At 37.3% G+C, this 15,554-nt stretch overlaps 1 pseudogene; it reads left to right on the forward strand.

Annotated features, from left to right (window-relative positions):
- Nucleotides 1-2,652: 2,652 nt before the first annotated feature.
- On the forward strand, nucleotides 2,653-2,776 carry LOC112826272 (U4 spliceosomal RNA; annotated as a pseudogene).
- Nucleotides 2,777-15,554: the final 12,778 nt, after the last annotated feature.

Genomic DNA, 15,554 nt, shown 5'->3' on the forward strand with positions numbered 1-15,554 from the left:
TCACAAAAAAAGTCCCCATCACTTTCTTGATTAATCTTCTATTGGTTTAAAAAAATAAAACTGTTCTCATCAGATGAAAAATGTATTAACTTTTGTGAATTTTAGTTGTGGGAATTACTTCTAATTTTCTTCTTTGAAAGAGTTTGCTTTCCCATCGAACCCTCTGTAGGACATAGAGCCTTTTATATGCAGATTGATATAATTATGCTTTGAAATAGCTTTGAATTCCCTGTAGCTTAAACTGAGAACATGAAAGGCCAAATGTTATATCGAACTGAAGGATATAAAAGTGCACGTACATCAACCCAAAATGAGATATAGAAATGAACAGCTCTTTACACAGTGATGTCAGTTTTTGACAGATTATTGAAGGATCTTTATAACTGCCGACACTGCTTTGGGTAACATGAAAACTCTGCCTGGGGATAGTCTTGGGTTTGTATTTTTTATTCTTTCAATACCAAAAGGTGAGTAGATGTTAAGTGAAACAAGAGAAATACTCTCTGACAAAAGATTTAACTCTCTTCCCCAAAGATGACATCTGGCCCCAAATGGTAAAACATCCTGTGATGCGATGATAGAATCATCCACCCAATCTGTCACGCTAGAGGTGGCAGCCTGGATGAGGAGGTTACATTTTAGGAAGTCGACAGAAAACCCACTTGGCAATCGTCACCTCCAGAGAGATCCCAGTGACAGACAAGGGTCTCTTCTGCACAGGAAGGGAGTTTATTGTGCCGGTGACAGACATGTCAAGAGGATTTAAAGCGCCCACATTCTTCCTTATAACTAGCAGGAAGATAAAAGGATAAAAGCAACCCAGTGAATTTTTGTACGTTCCAAACCCTTGAAATCAATACCATGTTTATTTATAAGCAGATTCTAAAAAACCTAACTTTATGTTGAAAGAGTATGTACTGCTCACTTTTAATATCCCAACTGCTTTGCGTTAAGTAAAAGTACATCTTAGAATTGTTCTTTATATCAGTCATGGATACAGACTTTTTTTTTCTGCTTAAAGGGCACATCGTCTCCTGAAATTATAATCCAAAGAAAAGAATGAAATATTCATCTCAGCTGGGTTTGTTAGTAAAGGGAAGTATTCTTAAAATTGAAGATAAAAATCCCCTAAATTCTGGTGTTTCTAGAATGTGCAGATATTAAGTAAGTAAAATTGAAATCAGAACAAGGGCGGGGCTTAAAACTGTGAACAAAATACACACTTTGATACTAATACTGATTCAAGCAGAACTGAGTAGATGATGAATATAATACTTTTGTATTCATTCTAGGCGAAGAAATTGTACCATGTTTGGCACTTTGCAAAGTTTACCACTTACTAATCTGCAAACTATATATGAAAGGAGATGATGATAACTTAAGTAGTAGTTTAGAAAAACACAATCATTAATTAGATCTGACACTATAATTAAAAACATATATACCGATCTACTAAAATGTCTCTTTTCTGAAATTATTGACAAATTAAAAAAAAATTCAAAGGCTTTAAACATGTAACTTAATGTATATATTATATTAGTACCACTCTTAACTTTGATACCATAGAAAATATACAGACAATGTTAATGGGCAGCATGATGCCTCTGAAATTATTTCAAACTGGATTATCTCCTAGCTCCACTACTGAAAATCTTATGACCGTGGTAGAGTTCTGCAGTTGATTTGGAGACTAAAATCAGTTCTTATATCTAAATAAGGGTGATGAATCAAATTTTAGTTGGGAATAATTTAAGACAAAACAATCTCCATTTTATAGAGAGAATCTTTTATGACCTGCTTGGGGGGACGGCATACTTATTCCATAAATTCATGTGAAACCCCCTGTTCAGTAGAAGTTCTGGGTAGGAATAAAAAACAAACTAAAAAAGTCTCACCAGGGCGCCTGGGTGGCTCAGTTGGTTAAGCGACTGCCTTCGGCTCAGGTCATGATCCTGGAGTCCCGGGATCGAGTCCCATATCGGGCTCCCTGCTCAGCAGGGAGTCTGCTTCTCCCTCTAACCCTCTTCCCACTCGTGCTTTCTATCTCTCACTCTCTCAAATAAATAAATAAAATCTTAAAAAAAAACTCTCGCCATACTGTGAAAGCCCCCTAAAATGGTTCTACTTATTAGTGATAAGGAATAGTTATATTGTAAGTTATATTGGCAAGAGTGACAATCTTTTCTTGATAAAGATGATAAAAGACCATCTCTACCATGAATTTTTATACAATTTCAAATTGTGGCACAAATCAAGATTAATATATAAGACTCTCATTAAAGTCAAAACTATGATAGTTTTAAAATTATAATAAAAGCTAATATTTATTAAGTATTCCATCTGTGACAAGTACTGTGCTATTCACATTTATACGAAAAGTGATACTTTTAATCAATTTACAGATGAAACTCTGAGAAGCATGTAAACTTGATTATTTCTTAATGATAAGGTTAGTGAATATTGAGTTTAAAAGTGACTTCTGACATATGGAGCCCTACTATTAGCTGCCTTAAATAATATGGGAGAAGAAAAGATAAAATGAAGCAATTAAGCAAATAATGTTTCATTAGAAATGCCCACAATAAATACATGCTGAATTTTCAAGATAAACTAAGATATATACCTTCCTCTCACATTTAAACCACATGGCCAAGCTTTGCGCAGTGGCAGTATCGTAGCCAATGAGGTTTATCCGAGGCGCGATTATTGCTAATTAAACCACATGGCCATGTGGTCTAAACAAAGTTTATGGTACAAGTATTAGAAATGATAAAAAGACTAACAGATTAAAATTGTAGGTTGTATGCTTTTTCCTACAACTTCAAACTACAATAGTACGTCTCACACTATACTGAGTCTGTGTGCATCTGTGTCTGTGTGTGTGTGAATGAAATGAGGTAGGAACTTGATGGTCACAATATTGGACATGAATAAAATAGTATAGAATAGAGTACAGTAGAATACGTTGCAGTAAAATGTGATTTAGAGATATCCTTGTCTAAAATTTCCCAAAGCAGGTTACATGAAACTTCAGTGTCACTTGATCAAAGGTGGGGAAAAAGAAGTTAACGATTTTTCATTTTTAAATGGGCATTGCATGCTACATCCATTTCTGAAAGATTTATAATTTACCTCACTGTGTTAAAAGTCTCATAGGAGTCTTTCAACTTAAAAAGGTCCTGTTTAATGCTTTTTAGCCTAGTATGTGTGTATGTGTACACACATGTTTATATAAACAGGAATGTTGTATGTATGTTTATATACATAGTGCATGTACATATATAAAATTTAATAGACATTTCACCTCATCTAAAAGGATGCCTATCATCCTTCAGAAATGCTGTGAAAAATAATGCTTTTTGTTTAAAAACAGATTATTTGTAATTGATTTACATGAAATCAAGTCTAATAAGGAACTCCTTAAGACACTGATAAATTGCATTCATTACTTATTCTTAATTAAAAGGAGTGGAAAGTACACCTTAATGGAGAGAGGGGAATTAATAAAAGCATTGGAGAAAATGATATTTTTTTTTAACCTTTCTAGCAGGAAGCCTTTCTAACATGATTTACCTAATTAATATTTGATGTGTGCAATTACCAGTAGTGCCAGATTTTGTAACTCCTTTTTCAAGTTTGAATAGTTCATCTAGGGTAAGTATACATATATTCCCAATTCAAGAACAAAAGGATATGAAAATTAACATAAAACTTAATAAATTTTTTCCTGACAAATGGGTTTTAGTAAATTTGAAAATCTGACAATACTTGTATAGTTAGTTAAATTTCATCAAATCAGGTATCACACAGTCTAAGGATTGCAATGTCATCTCATTTCATACTATTTTTTATTCCTTTCCTTTTCAATATTAAATCTTCACTACTTTCTTCAAGCCTGAAATCCAAGCGTGACTCACCCATAGTTTTCAGTGGATGACCTTGCTTCCTAATTCAGAGAAATAGTTTAGGCATCAGAAAGGATCCTATAACATCTAAAAGTCTCATAATTTTTACATCACCTGCATCCATCCTTACATCTTAAAAGGACCATTGTTTTGTCACTGATTGTATTTGTCAAGACTCCTCGTTAGCAATGGGATTTCAACCTACATGGGCTTAAGAGGAAAGGATGACTTTCGCTCAGGTAACTGAAAGGTCTACGCGTGGGTGTATTCAAGGATCCAAATGAGAAGACTAATTCTTAAATTCCAAGGTTGATCTATTCACTGATGATTTTAATGCCATTGCTTCCTGCTTGTTTCTTGGCATCTTGCTCTGCCAGTTGTCTCCTCCTTTCCTTCTTCCTCTCCACTGTTTGTCCCTCAGTATATAAACATGTTCGAGCTACCCTAACTTAAAAATTACATCCTTACACAACATCTCGATTCATATATGTGTAGTCTCTCACTTTGTCTCAACATACCCTACCTCAACCACTCCGATGTCCTTGCATCTCAAACCCTCATGTTTATCAGGCTAACTCCACAAACTCAATACACCTGAGGATTAAAGCCTCCCTCTGGACCGTGTAGAACTTGTCCCAGTCCTGCTGATTTACCCCTGCCACAAAAGTGGTCAAGGTACCCTCCAAAGCTAGAGCCTATACATAGTTCAAGCTCTGAGAATCCTTGCTTTCCAGCTCTTTTGTTCACTCTTTAGGAGCCTTTCAGGTCTCACTTCCAACTCAAATGAGCCAAGGCCTCATCTTACTAAGGGAATGACAGGCATATGTTGCTTTATTGCCCTTCACAGGTAAGTGCATCTTTTACAAATTGAAGATTGGTGGCAAGGGACTCCATCGTGCGAGTCTTCTGGTGCCATTTTTCCTACAGCATTTGCTCGCTTCATGTCTCTCTGTCACATTTTAGTAATTCTCACAATATTTCAAATTTTAATTATTATTACATTTGTTATGGTGATCTGTGATCAGTGATTTTTTGATGTTACTATTGTAATTGTTTTGAGGCACCATTAACTGCACCCACATAAGACAGCAGACTTAATTGATAAATGTGTCTTCTGCTTCCCCCACTGACTGGTAATTCCCCTGCCTCTCTCTCTCCTCAGGCCTCTCTATTCCCTGAGATACAACTATATTGAAATTAGGGCAATTATTAACCCTACAATAGTCTCTAAGTGTTCATTTTACTTATTTATTTTTTTATGGCTCTCACTTTCAGTCATAGCTAAAAATTATGAAGCTTAGTGAGAAAGCATCTTGAAAGTTGAGACAGGCTGAAAGCTTAAGCCTCCTGCGCCAAACAATTACCCAGGCTGTGACTGCAAAGGAAAGTTTCCTGAAGGAAATTAAAAGGCCTGTTCAGTGAAGGCATGAATGATAAAAAAGCAAAACAGCCTTATTGCTGATTGTGCAGAAAGCTTCAGTGGTCTTGATAGAAGATCTAACCAGCCCCAGACATTCCCTGAAGCCAAAGCCTAATCCAGAGCAAGGCCCTAAATCTCTTCAATTCTATGAAGGCTGAGAGAGGTGAGGAAGCTGCAGAACAGTTTGAAGTCGGCAGAGATTGGTTCATGACGTTAAGGCAAGAAGCTGTTTCCATAGCATAAAAGTACGAGGTAAAGCAGTCAGTGTTGATAGAGCAAGTTGTCCAGAAGATCTAGCTAAGATAATTAATAAAGATGGCTACATTAAACAACAGATTTTCAAAGAAACATCCTTCTAATGGAAGAAGGTGCCACCTTGGGCTTTCACAGCTAGACAGGAGAAATCAATACCTGGTTTCAAACTTTAAAAGACAGTTAGGGGCTAATGCAGTTGGTGACTTCACATTGAAGCCAATGCTCATTTATCATTCTGAAAATCCTAGGTCCCTTAAGAATTATCTGAATCTACTCTGCCCGGGCTCTGTCAATGGAACAACAAAGCCTGGATGACAACATATCTGTTTAAAGATGGTCTACTGAATATTTTCAGTCCACTGTTGAGATCTCCTGCTCAGAAAAAAAAGATACCTTTCAAATATGACTTCTCATGGACAATGCATCTGGTCATCCAAGAGCTCTGTTGGAGATGGACAGTAAGATTCGTGCAACACAGCATCCATTCTACAGCTCATGGACCAAAAAGTAATTTCTACTTTCAAGTCTTATGATTTAAGAAATACATTTCATAAGGGTATGACTGCCATAGAGAGCAATTCCTTTCATGGATCTGGGCAAAGTATATTGAAAAAAAAAAAAACTTCTGAAAAGGATTCTAGATGCCATAAAGAACATCTGTAACTTTTGGGAAGAGGCCAAAATATCAACATTAAAAAGACTTTGGAAGAAGTTGATTCCAACCCTCATGGATGATGTGAGGGGTTCAAGACTTCAGTGGGAGAAGTCACTACAGATGTGGTGGAAATAGCAGGAGAACTAGAATTAAAGTGGAGCCTGAAGATGTGATTGAATTGCTGCAATAACAAGATAACATTTTAAGGGATGAGGAGTTGCTTCTTATGGATGAGCAAGGAGAGTGGTCTCTTGAGATGGAAACTATGCCTGGTGAAGATGCTGTGAAGGTTGTTGAAATGACAACAAAGGATTTAGAATAGTACATCAACTTAGCTGATAAAGCAACAACAGGCTTTTGAGAGGACTGACTTCAATTTTGAAAGAAGTTCTTCTGTGGGTAAAATGCTATCAAATACAAGTCATTCATGAAAGGAAGAATCAATAGATGCAGCAAACCTCACTGTCATCTTCCTTTTTTTATCATTAAAGGTTTTATTTTGACAATCACTGTGAACTCATTAATTTTTTACATTTTATTTTTTCCGGAGATGAATGTTCTTCTTTAATTTTACACTTTTTTATTATTATGTTATGTTAGTCACCATACATTACATCATTAGTTTTTGATGTAGTGTTCCATGATTCATTGTTTGTGTATAACACCCAGTGCTCCATGCAGAACATGCCTTCTTTAATACCCATCACCAGGCTAACCATTCCACCCACACTCTTCCCCTCTAGAACCCTCAGTTTGTTTTTCAGAGTCCATCATCTCTCATGATTCATCTCCCCCTCCAATTCCCCCCCTTCATTCTTCCCCTCCTGCTATTTCCTGCTTTTTTTAAATTTTTTAACATATAATGTATTATTTGTTTCAGTGGTACAGATCTGTGATTCAAGTCTTGCACAATTCACAGCGCTCACCGTAGCACATACCCTCCCCAATGGCTATCTCCCAGCCACCCCATCCCTCCCAACCCCCACCACTCCATCAACCTTCAGTTTGGTTCCTGAGATTAAGAATTCCTCATATCAGTGAAGTCATATGATACATGTTTTTCTCTGATTGACTTATTTCGCTCAGCATAACATGCTCCAGTTCCAGTCACGTCATTGCAAATGGTAAGATTTCATTTCTTTGGATAGCTGAATAATATTCCATTGTATATATATACCACTTCTTCTTTATCCTTTCATTTGTCGATGGACATATTGGCATTTTCCACAGTTTGGCTATTGTGGACATTGCTGCTATAAACATCGGGGTGCACGTACCCTTTTGGATCGCTACATTTGTATCTTTGGGATAAATACCCAGTAGTGCAATTGCTGGGTCGTATGGTAGCTCTATTTTTAACTTTTTAAGGAACCTTAATACTGTTTTCCAGAGTGACTGCACCAGCTTGCATTCCCACCAACAATGTAGGAGGGTTCCCCTTTCTCTGCATCCTTGCCAACATCTGTCGTTTCCTGACTTGAAATTTTAGCCACTATGACTGGTGTGAGGTGGTATCTCATTGAGGTTTTGATTTGGATTTCTCTGATGCCGAGTGATGTTGAGTATTTTTTCACGTGTCTGTTGGCCATTTGGATGTCTTCTTTGGAAAAATGTCTGTTCATGTCTTCTGCCCATTTCTTGATTGGATCATTTATTCTTTCGGTGTTGAGTTTAAGAAGTTCTTTATAGATTTTGGATACTAGCCCTTTATCTGATATGTCATTTGCAAATACCTTCTCCCATTCTGTCGGTTGTCTTTTGGTTTTGTTGAATGTTTCTTTTGCTGTGCAAATCTTTTTATCTTGATGAAATCCCAATAGTTCATTTTTGTCCTTGCTTCCCTTGCCTTTGGCGATGTTTCTAGGAAGAAGTTGCTGCGGCAGAGGTCAAAAAGGTTGCTGCTTGTGTTCTCCTTTAGGATTTTGATGGACTCCTGTCTCACAGTTAGGTCTTTCAACCATTTGGAGTCTATTTTTGTGTGTGGTGTAAGGAAATGGTCCAGTTTCATTCTTCTGCATGTGGCTGTCCAATTTTCCCAACACCATTTGTTGAAGAGACTGTCATTTTTCCATTGGTCATTCTTTCCTGCTTTGTCAAAGATGAGTTGACCATGGAGTTGAGGGTCCATTTCTGGGCTCTCTATTCTGTTCCATTGATCTATGTGTCTGTTTTCGTGCCAGTACCATACTGTCTTGATGTTGACAGCTTTGTAATAGAGCTGGAAGTCCGGAATTGTGATGCCGCCGGCTTTGCTTTTCTTTTTCAACATTCCTCTGGCTTATTTGGGGTCTTTTCTGGTTCCATACAAATTTTAGGATTATTTGTTCCATTTCTTTGAAAAAAGTGGATGGTATTTTGATGGGGATTGCATTGAATGTGTAGATTGCTCTAGGAAGCATTGATATCTTCACAATATTTCTTCTTCCAATCCATGGGCATGGAATGTTTTTCCATTTCTTTGTGTCTCCCTCAATTTCTTTCATGAGTATTTTATAGTTTTCTCAGTACAGATTCTTTGCCTCTGTGGTTAGATTTATTCCTAGGGATCTCATGGTTTTGGGTGCAATTGTAAATGTGATCGACTCCTTAATTTCCTTTCTTCTGTCTTATTGTTGGTGTATAGGAATGCTACTGATTTCTGTGCAGTGATTTTATGGCCTGCCACTTAACTGAATTCCTGTATGAGTTCTAGCAGTTTTGGGGTGGAGTCTTTTGGGTTTTGCATATAAAGCATCATATCATCTGCAAAGAGTGAGAGTTTGACTTCTTTGCTAATTTGGGTGGCTTTTATTTCTTTTTGTTGTCTGATTGCTGTGGCTAGGACTTCTAATACTATGTGGAATAGCAGTGGTGATAGTGGATATCCCTGCCGGGTTCCTGACCTTAGGGGAAAGCTCTCAGTTTTTCCCCATTGATGGCTTTTATGATATTGAGGTATGTACCCTTTATCCCTACACTCTGAAGAGTTTTGATCAAGAAAGGATACTGTACTCTGTCAAATGCTTTTTCTGCATCTATTGAGAGGATCATATGATTCTTGTTCTTTCTTTTGTTAATGTATTGTATCACGTTGATTGATTTGTGGATGTTGAATCACCCCTGCAGCCCAGGGATAAATCCCACTTGGTCGTGGTGAATAATCCTTTCTATGTACTGTCAGATCCTATTGGCTCGTATTTTGGTGAGAATTTCTGCATCCATGTTCATCAAGGATATTGGTCTGTAATTCTCCTTTTTGATGGAGTCTTTGTCTGGTTTGGGGATCAAGGTAATGGTGGCCTCATAAAACGAGTTTGGAAGTTTTCTTTCATTTCTATTTTTTTGGAACAGTTTCAGAAGAATAGGTATTAATTCTTCTTTAAATGTTTGGTAGAATTCCCCTGGGAAGCCATCTGGCCCTGGGCTTTTGTTTCTTGGGATATTTTTTTTACTGCTTCAATTTCCTTAGTGATTATTGGTCTGTTCATGTTTTCTATTTCTTCCTGGTTCAGTTTTGGTAGTTGATTCATTTCTAGGAATGCATCCATTTCTTCCAGATTATCTAATTTGTTGGCGTATATGTTGCTCATAATATGTTCTTGTAATTGTTTGTATTTCTTTGTTGTTGGTCATGATCTCTCCTCTTTCATTCATGATTTCATTTATTTGGGTCATTTCTCTTTTCTTTTTGGTAAGTCTGGCCAGGGGTTTATCAATCTTGTTAATTCTTCCAAAGAACCAGCTCCTAGTTTCATTGATCTGTTGTACAGTTCTTTTGGTTTCTCTTTCATTGATTTCTGCTCTGATCTTTATTATTTCTCTTCTGCTGGGTTTAGGCTATATTTGCTGTTCTTTCTCCAGCTCCTTTAGTTGTAGGGTTAGGTTGTGCATTTGAGACATTTCTTGTTTCTTGAGAAAGACTTGTATTGCTATATACTTTCCTCTTATGACTGCCTTCACTGCATCCCAAAGATTTTGAACAGTTGTGCTTTCATTTTCATTGGTTTCCATGAATTTTTTTAAATCTTCTTTAATTTCCTGGTTGACCCATTCATTCTTTAGTAGGATACTCTTTAGTCTCCATGTATTTGAGTTCTTTCTGACTTTCCTCTTGTGATTGAGTTCTAGTTTCAAAGCGTTGTAATCTGAAAAAACTGTAGGGAATGATCCCAATCTTTTTTTTTTTTTAAATATTTATTTATTTATTTTGAGAGAGTGAGAATGAGAGAGAGAGAGAGAATATGAGAGGGGGGAAGGTCAGAGGGAGAAGCAGGCTCCTTGCCGAGCAGGGCCCCCGATGCGGGACTAGATCCCGGGACTCCAGGATCATGACCTAAGCTGAAGGCAGTCGCTTAACCAACTGAGCCACCCAGGTGCCCCGGGAATGATCCCAATCATGTGGTACCAGTGGAGACCTGATTTGTGACCTAGGATCTGATCTATTCTGGAGAATGTTCCATGGGCACTAGAGAAGAATGTATATTCTGTTGCTTTGGGATGGAATGTTCTGAATATATATGTGAAGTCCATTTGGCGCAGTGTGTCATTTATAGTCGTTATTTCCTTGTTGATCTTTTGCTTAGATGATTTCTCCATCTCAGTGAGGGGCGTGTTAAAGTCCCCCACTATTACTGTATTATTGCCGATGTGTTTCTTTGCTTTTGTTATTAATTGCCTTATACAATTGGCTGCTCCCAAGTTAGGGGCATAGATACCTACAATTGTTAGATCTTCTTGTTGGAAAGACCCTTTAAGTAGGATTTAGTGTCCTTCCTCATCTCTTATTACAGTCTTTGGTTTAAAATCTAATTTGTCTGATATAAGGATTGCCACCCCAGCTTTCTTTTGGTGTCCATTAGCATGGTAAATGGTTTTCTACCCCCTCACTTTTAATGTGGGGGTGTCTTTGGATCTAAAATGGGTCTCTTGCAGACAGCATATCGATGGGTCTTGTTTTTTTATCCAGTGATACCCTGTGTCTTTTGATTGGGGCACTTAAACCATTTACATTCAGGGTAACTATTGAAAGATGAATTTAGTGCCATTTTGTTGCCTGTAAGGTGACTGTTACTGTATATTGTCTGTCTTCCTTTCTGATCTATGTTGATTTTAGGCTCTCTCTTTGTTTAGAGGACCCCTTTCAATATTTCTTGTAGGACTGGTTTCGTGTTTGCAAATTCCTTTAGTTTTTGTCTGTTCTGGAATCTTTTTATCTCTCCTTCTATTTTCATTGACAGCCTAGCTGGATAGAGTATTCTTGGCTGCATATTTTTCTCATTTAGTGCTCTGAATATATCATGCCAGTCCTTTCTGGTCTGCCAGGTCTCTGTGGATACGTCTGTTGTCAATCTAAATTTCCTACCATTGTAGCTTACAGATCTCTTCTTTTGAGCTGCGTTCAGGATTTACTCTTTGTCTCTGAGACTCATAAGTTTTACTGTTAGATGTCAGGGTGGTGACCTGTTTTTATTGTTTTTGAGGGGGGGTTCTCAGTGCCTCCTGGATTTTTTTGTTTCTTCCTTCCCCAAATTAGGGAAGTTCTCTGCTATAATTTGCTCCAATATACCTTCTGCCCCTCTCTCTCTTTCTTCTTCTTCTGGGATCCCAATTATTCTAATATTGTTTTGTCTTATGGTATCACTTATCTCTCGAATTCTGCCCTCGTGATCCAGTAGTTGTTTGTCTCGCTTTTTCTCAGCTTCTTTATTTTCCATCATTTGGTCTTCTATATCACTAATTCTCTCTTCTGCCTCATTTATCCTAGCAGTTAGAGCCTCCATTTTTGAGTGCACCTCATTAATAGCCTTTTTGATTTCGACTTGGTTACATTTTAGTTCTTTTATATCTCCAGAAAGGGTTTCTCTAATAACTTCCATGCTTTTTTCACGCCCAGCTAGTATCTTTGAAATTGTCATTCTGAACTCCAATTCCGACATCTTACTAATGTCCATATTGATTAGGTCCCTGGCAGTCGGTACTGCCTCTTTTTCTTTTTTTTGAGGTGATTTTTTTCCATCTTGTCATTTTGTCCAGAGGAGAATAGATGAATGAGAGGACAAAATGCTAACAGGGTAACAACGACACCAGAAAAATATACACTGACCAAATCAGAAGAGACCTGAATCCGGGGAAAAAGAAAGGGAAATAAAGAAAAAAGAAAAGAAAAAGAAAAAAAGATAAAGATAAAAAGAAACAAACAAACAACAGAATATGATCAAATAAGATCAGGCTGGTGCATAGATAAGTGCCACACACTAGATTTTGGGTGTATTTTGGACTGTTAAAAGAAAGTGCCTCCCAAAATTTTAAAGAAAGAAAACTTATATATGTACTAAATTATGGTAAATACGATGAAGGGATGGAATATGACTCTAAAGATGAAAATTATAAAAGATTTTATAAAAGGAACTGAAAAGATAAGATGATGGTTGAAAAAGGAAAGAAGAGGATTAAAAAAAAGGGAGAGAGACTGTGATCAGGCAGGAGACTAGAACGAAGCCATACACTAGAGATTTAGGGTATATTTTGGTCTGATAGAAGAAACTTTATTCCACATTTTAAAGTGAGAACAACATATATATATATATATATATAAAATAAGGTTAACTACTATGAAGGTTAACTACTATATGTATATATACCAAAAATAAGGTTAACTACTATGAAGGGAGAGAATATGACTCTAAAAATGAAAAATAAAAAAGATATTTGAAAAAAGGGATTGATAAGATGTTGGTTGAAAAGGGGAAAAAAAAGAAAAAGAATGTTAAAATAAATTAACTTTGAAAGACTGAAGAATCATGGTAAAAAAAACCATGAATTCTATGTGCAGTATTCCCTTAGTGTTGGCATTCTGCCGTTCTCATTGATCGGTAAACTTGGTCTTGGCTGGCTGTTCTTGCTGAACTTCTGGGGTTGGGGCCTTTTGCCATGGTTCCCAAAAGTCTTTTCTGGAGGCCAAATTGCCCCGCCCTTGCCGGGACTGGGCTAAGTAATCTGTTCGGGTTTACTCTCTGGAGCTTTTGTTCCCTGCAAGCTTTCCATACAGCTTTGGAGGATGAGAGTGAAAATGGCGGCCTCCCAATCTCCACCCTGTGGGAGCCAAGAACTCAGGGCCACACTCCTCAGTGTGCCCCTAGAGAAAAGCAGTCAATCACTTCCCTCTCTCCGGTCTCTGGCCACACTCCGTGCTCACCCGACCTGTTACCAAGCATTTCCATTTATGGCTCACGACCCCATGTGGAATCTCCAAACCCAGCAGATCCCTGTGGTATGCTCCCACGCTGCTCCTCCCAGGGGAGGAAGGGGAGTATCCCCAAATCTGCCGCTTTTTGGGTCCCTGCTGGAGGAGCAGTGGCCCGACTATGCCACGGACCATGGTTTATGGCAACCCTGAGCTGAGAGACCACTCCTGGCTCCGTCTTTGCAGCCAGCTTCAATGCTCCAATACCCAGGAGCTCTGCCGCACTCAGGCACCCCTTGTCTTTCTGTGACCCCGAGGATCCCGAGACCTCACTGTCCCAGCGAGGGTTCCACCCCCTGCTTAGCCACTGGAGTGACGTCCCTCAGCAGAGTCAACTTCTTTTAAAAGTTCTGATTTTGTGCTCTGCTGCTCTATCACTTGCCAGTAGTGGCTGATGGAGGTCCCCTCCCCTGCTGTCTATCTTCCTGAATATCGCCTCAGATTCACTTATCTGCACGTCCTACCTTCCAGAGAGTGGTCAGTTTATGTTCAGAGAGTTACTACTCTTCTTTTCTTTGATCTCCTGTTGAGTTCGTAGGTGTTTAGAATGGTTTGATCCCTATCTAGCTGAATTCCTGGGACCAGACGAAATTTAGGTCTCCTATTCCTCCACCATCTTGTTCCTCCCCTAAATATAACTTTTTATATGCACTAGGCAACCAAAAAATTCACTCGACTTGATTTATTTCAATTCTGGCATTATTGCTGTGGTCTGGAACTGAACCCATGATATCTCTGAAGTACGCCTGTATTTGCACAAAAATAAAGCCACTATCTGAACACAATAAAATAAACAGACGATCAATCACTTGTGCTGGGAAGTGGTGCTGTGTGAGAAGGATAGACAAAAAAAATTTGGATATTTGGCCTGCCCTTTCAAATACTGATGTTCTACTTTTGTCTATTTTGTGTCTAAGATACCAATAGTATTTTAAAAGATTTTACCACTAAAATATTTTAATATCATTGATTTATTAGATAAAATATAAACAACTTCAGTTCATACCCAGAGCAATGAATTCAACCTTTCTTCTTCCTAAGTTTGCCTCACATTTTTCAGTCTAGGAACCCTGAGTTGTGTTTCTCCTTAGTTGAACAAACCTTTCTCAATCTCTTTGTCCCTGGCACTGGTATTCATTTTGTGTGGAACAGTCTCAGTCACATTTTTTGTCTAATGAACCCCTATTCATTCTTGACTCCTCAATGGTTGAAATGTTAATTTTTCCGTAACATCTTTGACTTATCTAACTAAATGTCTACACTTCTTTTATTTGATCCTCTTCCTCTTCTTCTAGAAGTGACTTGAAAACAAATAAAAGCATGACTTTTGCCTTCATGGTGTTTATAATCTGGACATATCTGAGAATCACATGCAAAATGCTTAAGAATGAGGAAGACAATTAACAAGTCATTGTCTAAGTAAGATATGTTGTAAGGTGAGAAATTATTGAATAAGTCTATGTAGAGTTTATTGGAGAAGACTTATTTATAGAGATTAGTTTTAGAGAATACAAAAAACAAAGGAAACTTTATTATGTGATCTCTATTATAACATCAGTAATAACCTGTATGTTCTTTATAATTGTGGTAAAGGCCACTTGACTTTATTTTGTTAATGTAATAATGTTTATATATTAAAGCAATATGTTGAAAAATCCAACAATTTAATATAACAGCTGTGGAGCAATTTTATATTGCTGTATGAATAGTTTTTTGTTTTTTGTGGTTTTTTTTGCTGAATATATCAGTTACCATCTTATCTGTATAATGTCATCAAAATAAAGACTAGACTTTTTAGAACATTGGAATAAAAGGCACTTTGAAGTTTCTTTCCCATGTTCATTTAAACTATTTGGGAAGGATTTTCTATTTCCAAGGTTTAGTTTGACAGTAGTGTTATCAATATCAGGAACTATAAAGAATTCATTTTTATCATCCCAGGAGTTTAGCATTATGCCCATTATTTAGTATACATTAAATATTTATTTTAAGTTAAAAGCCTTTATGAAGGAAGCAACTCAATTCAGGTTGATGTTCAGCATTAATCTGAGAAGTAATGTAGTTCTTTCCCTAGAATGCTATATAAAAGCAGAGAAA

This window comes from Callorhinus ursinus, unplaced genomic scaffold (assembly GCF_003265705.2).
Source record: "Callorhinus ursinus isolate GAN/ISIS: 27379988/994484 unplaced genomic scaffold, GSC_fseal_2.0 scaffold4, whole genome shotgun sequence".
Lineage (NCBI taxonomy): Eukaryota > Metazoa > Chordata > Mammalia > Carnivora > Otariidae > Callorhinus > Callorhinus ursinus.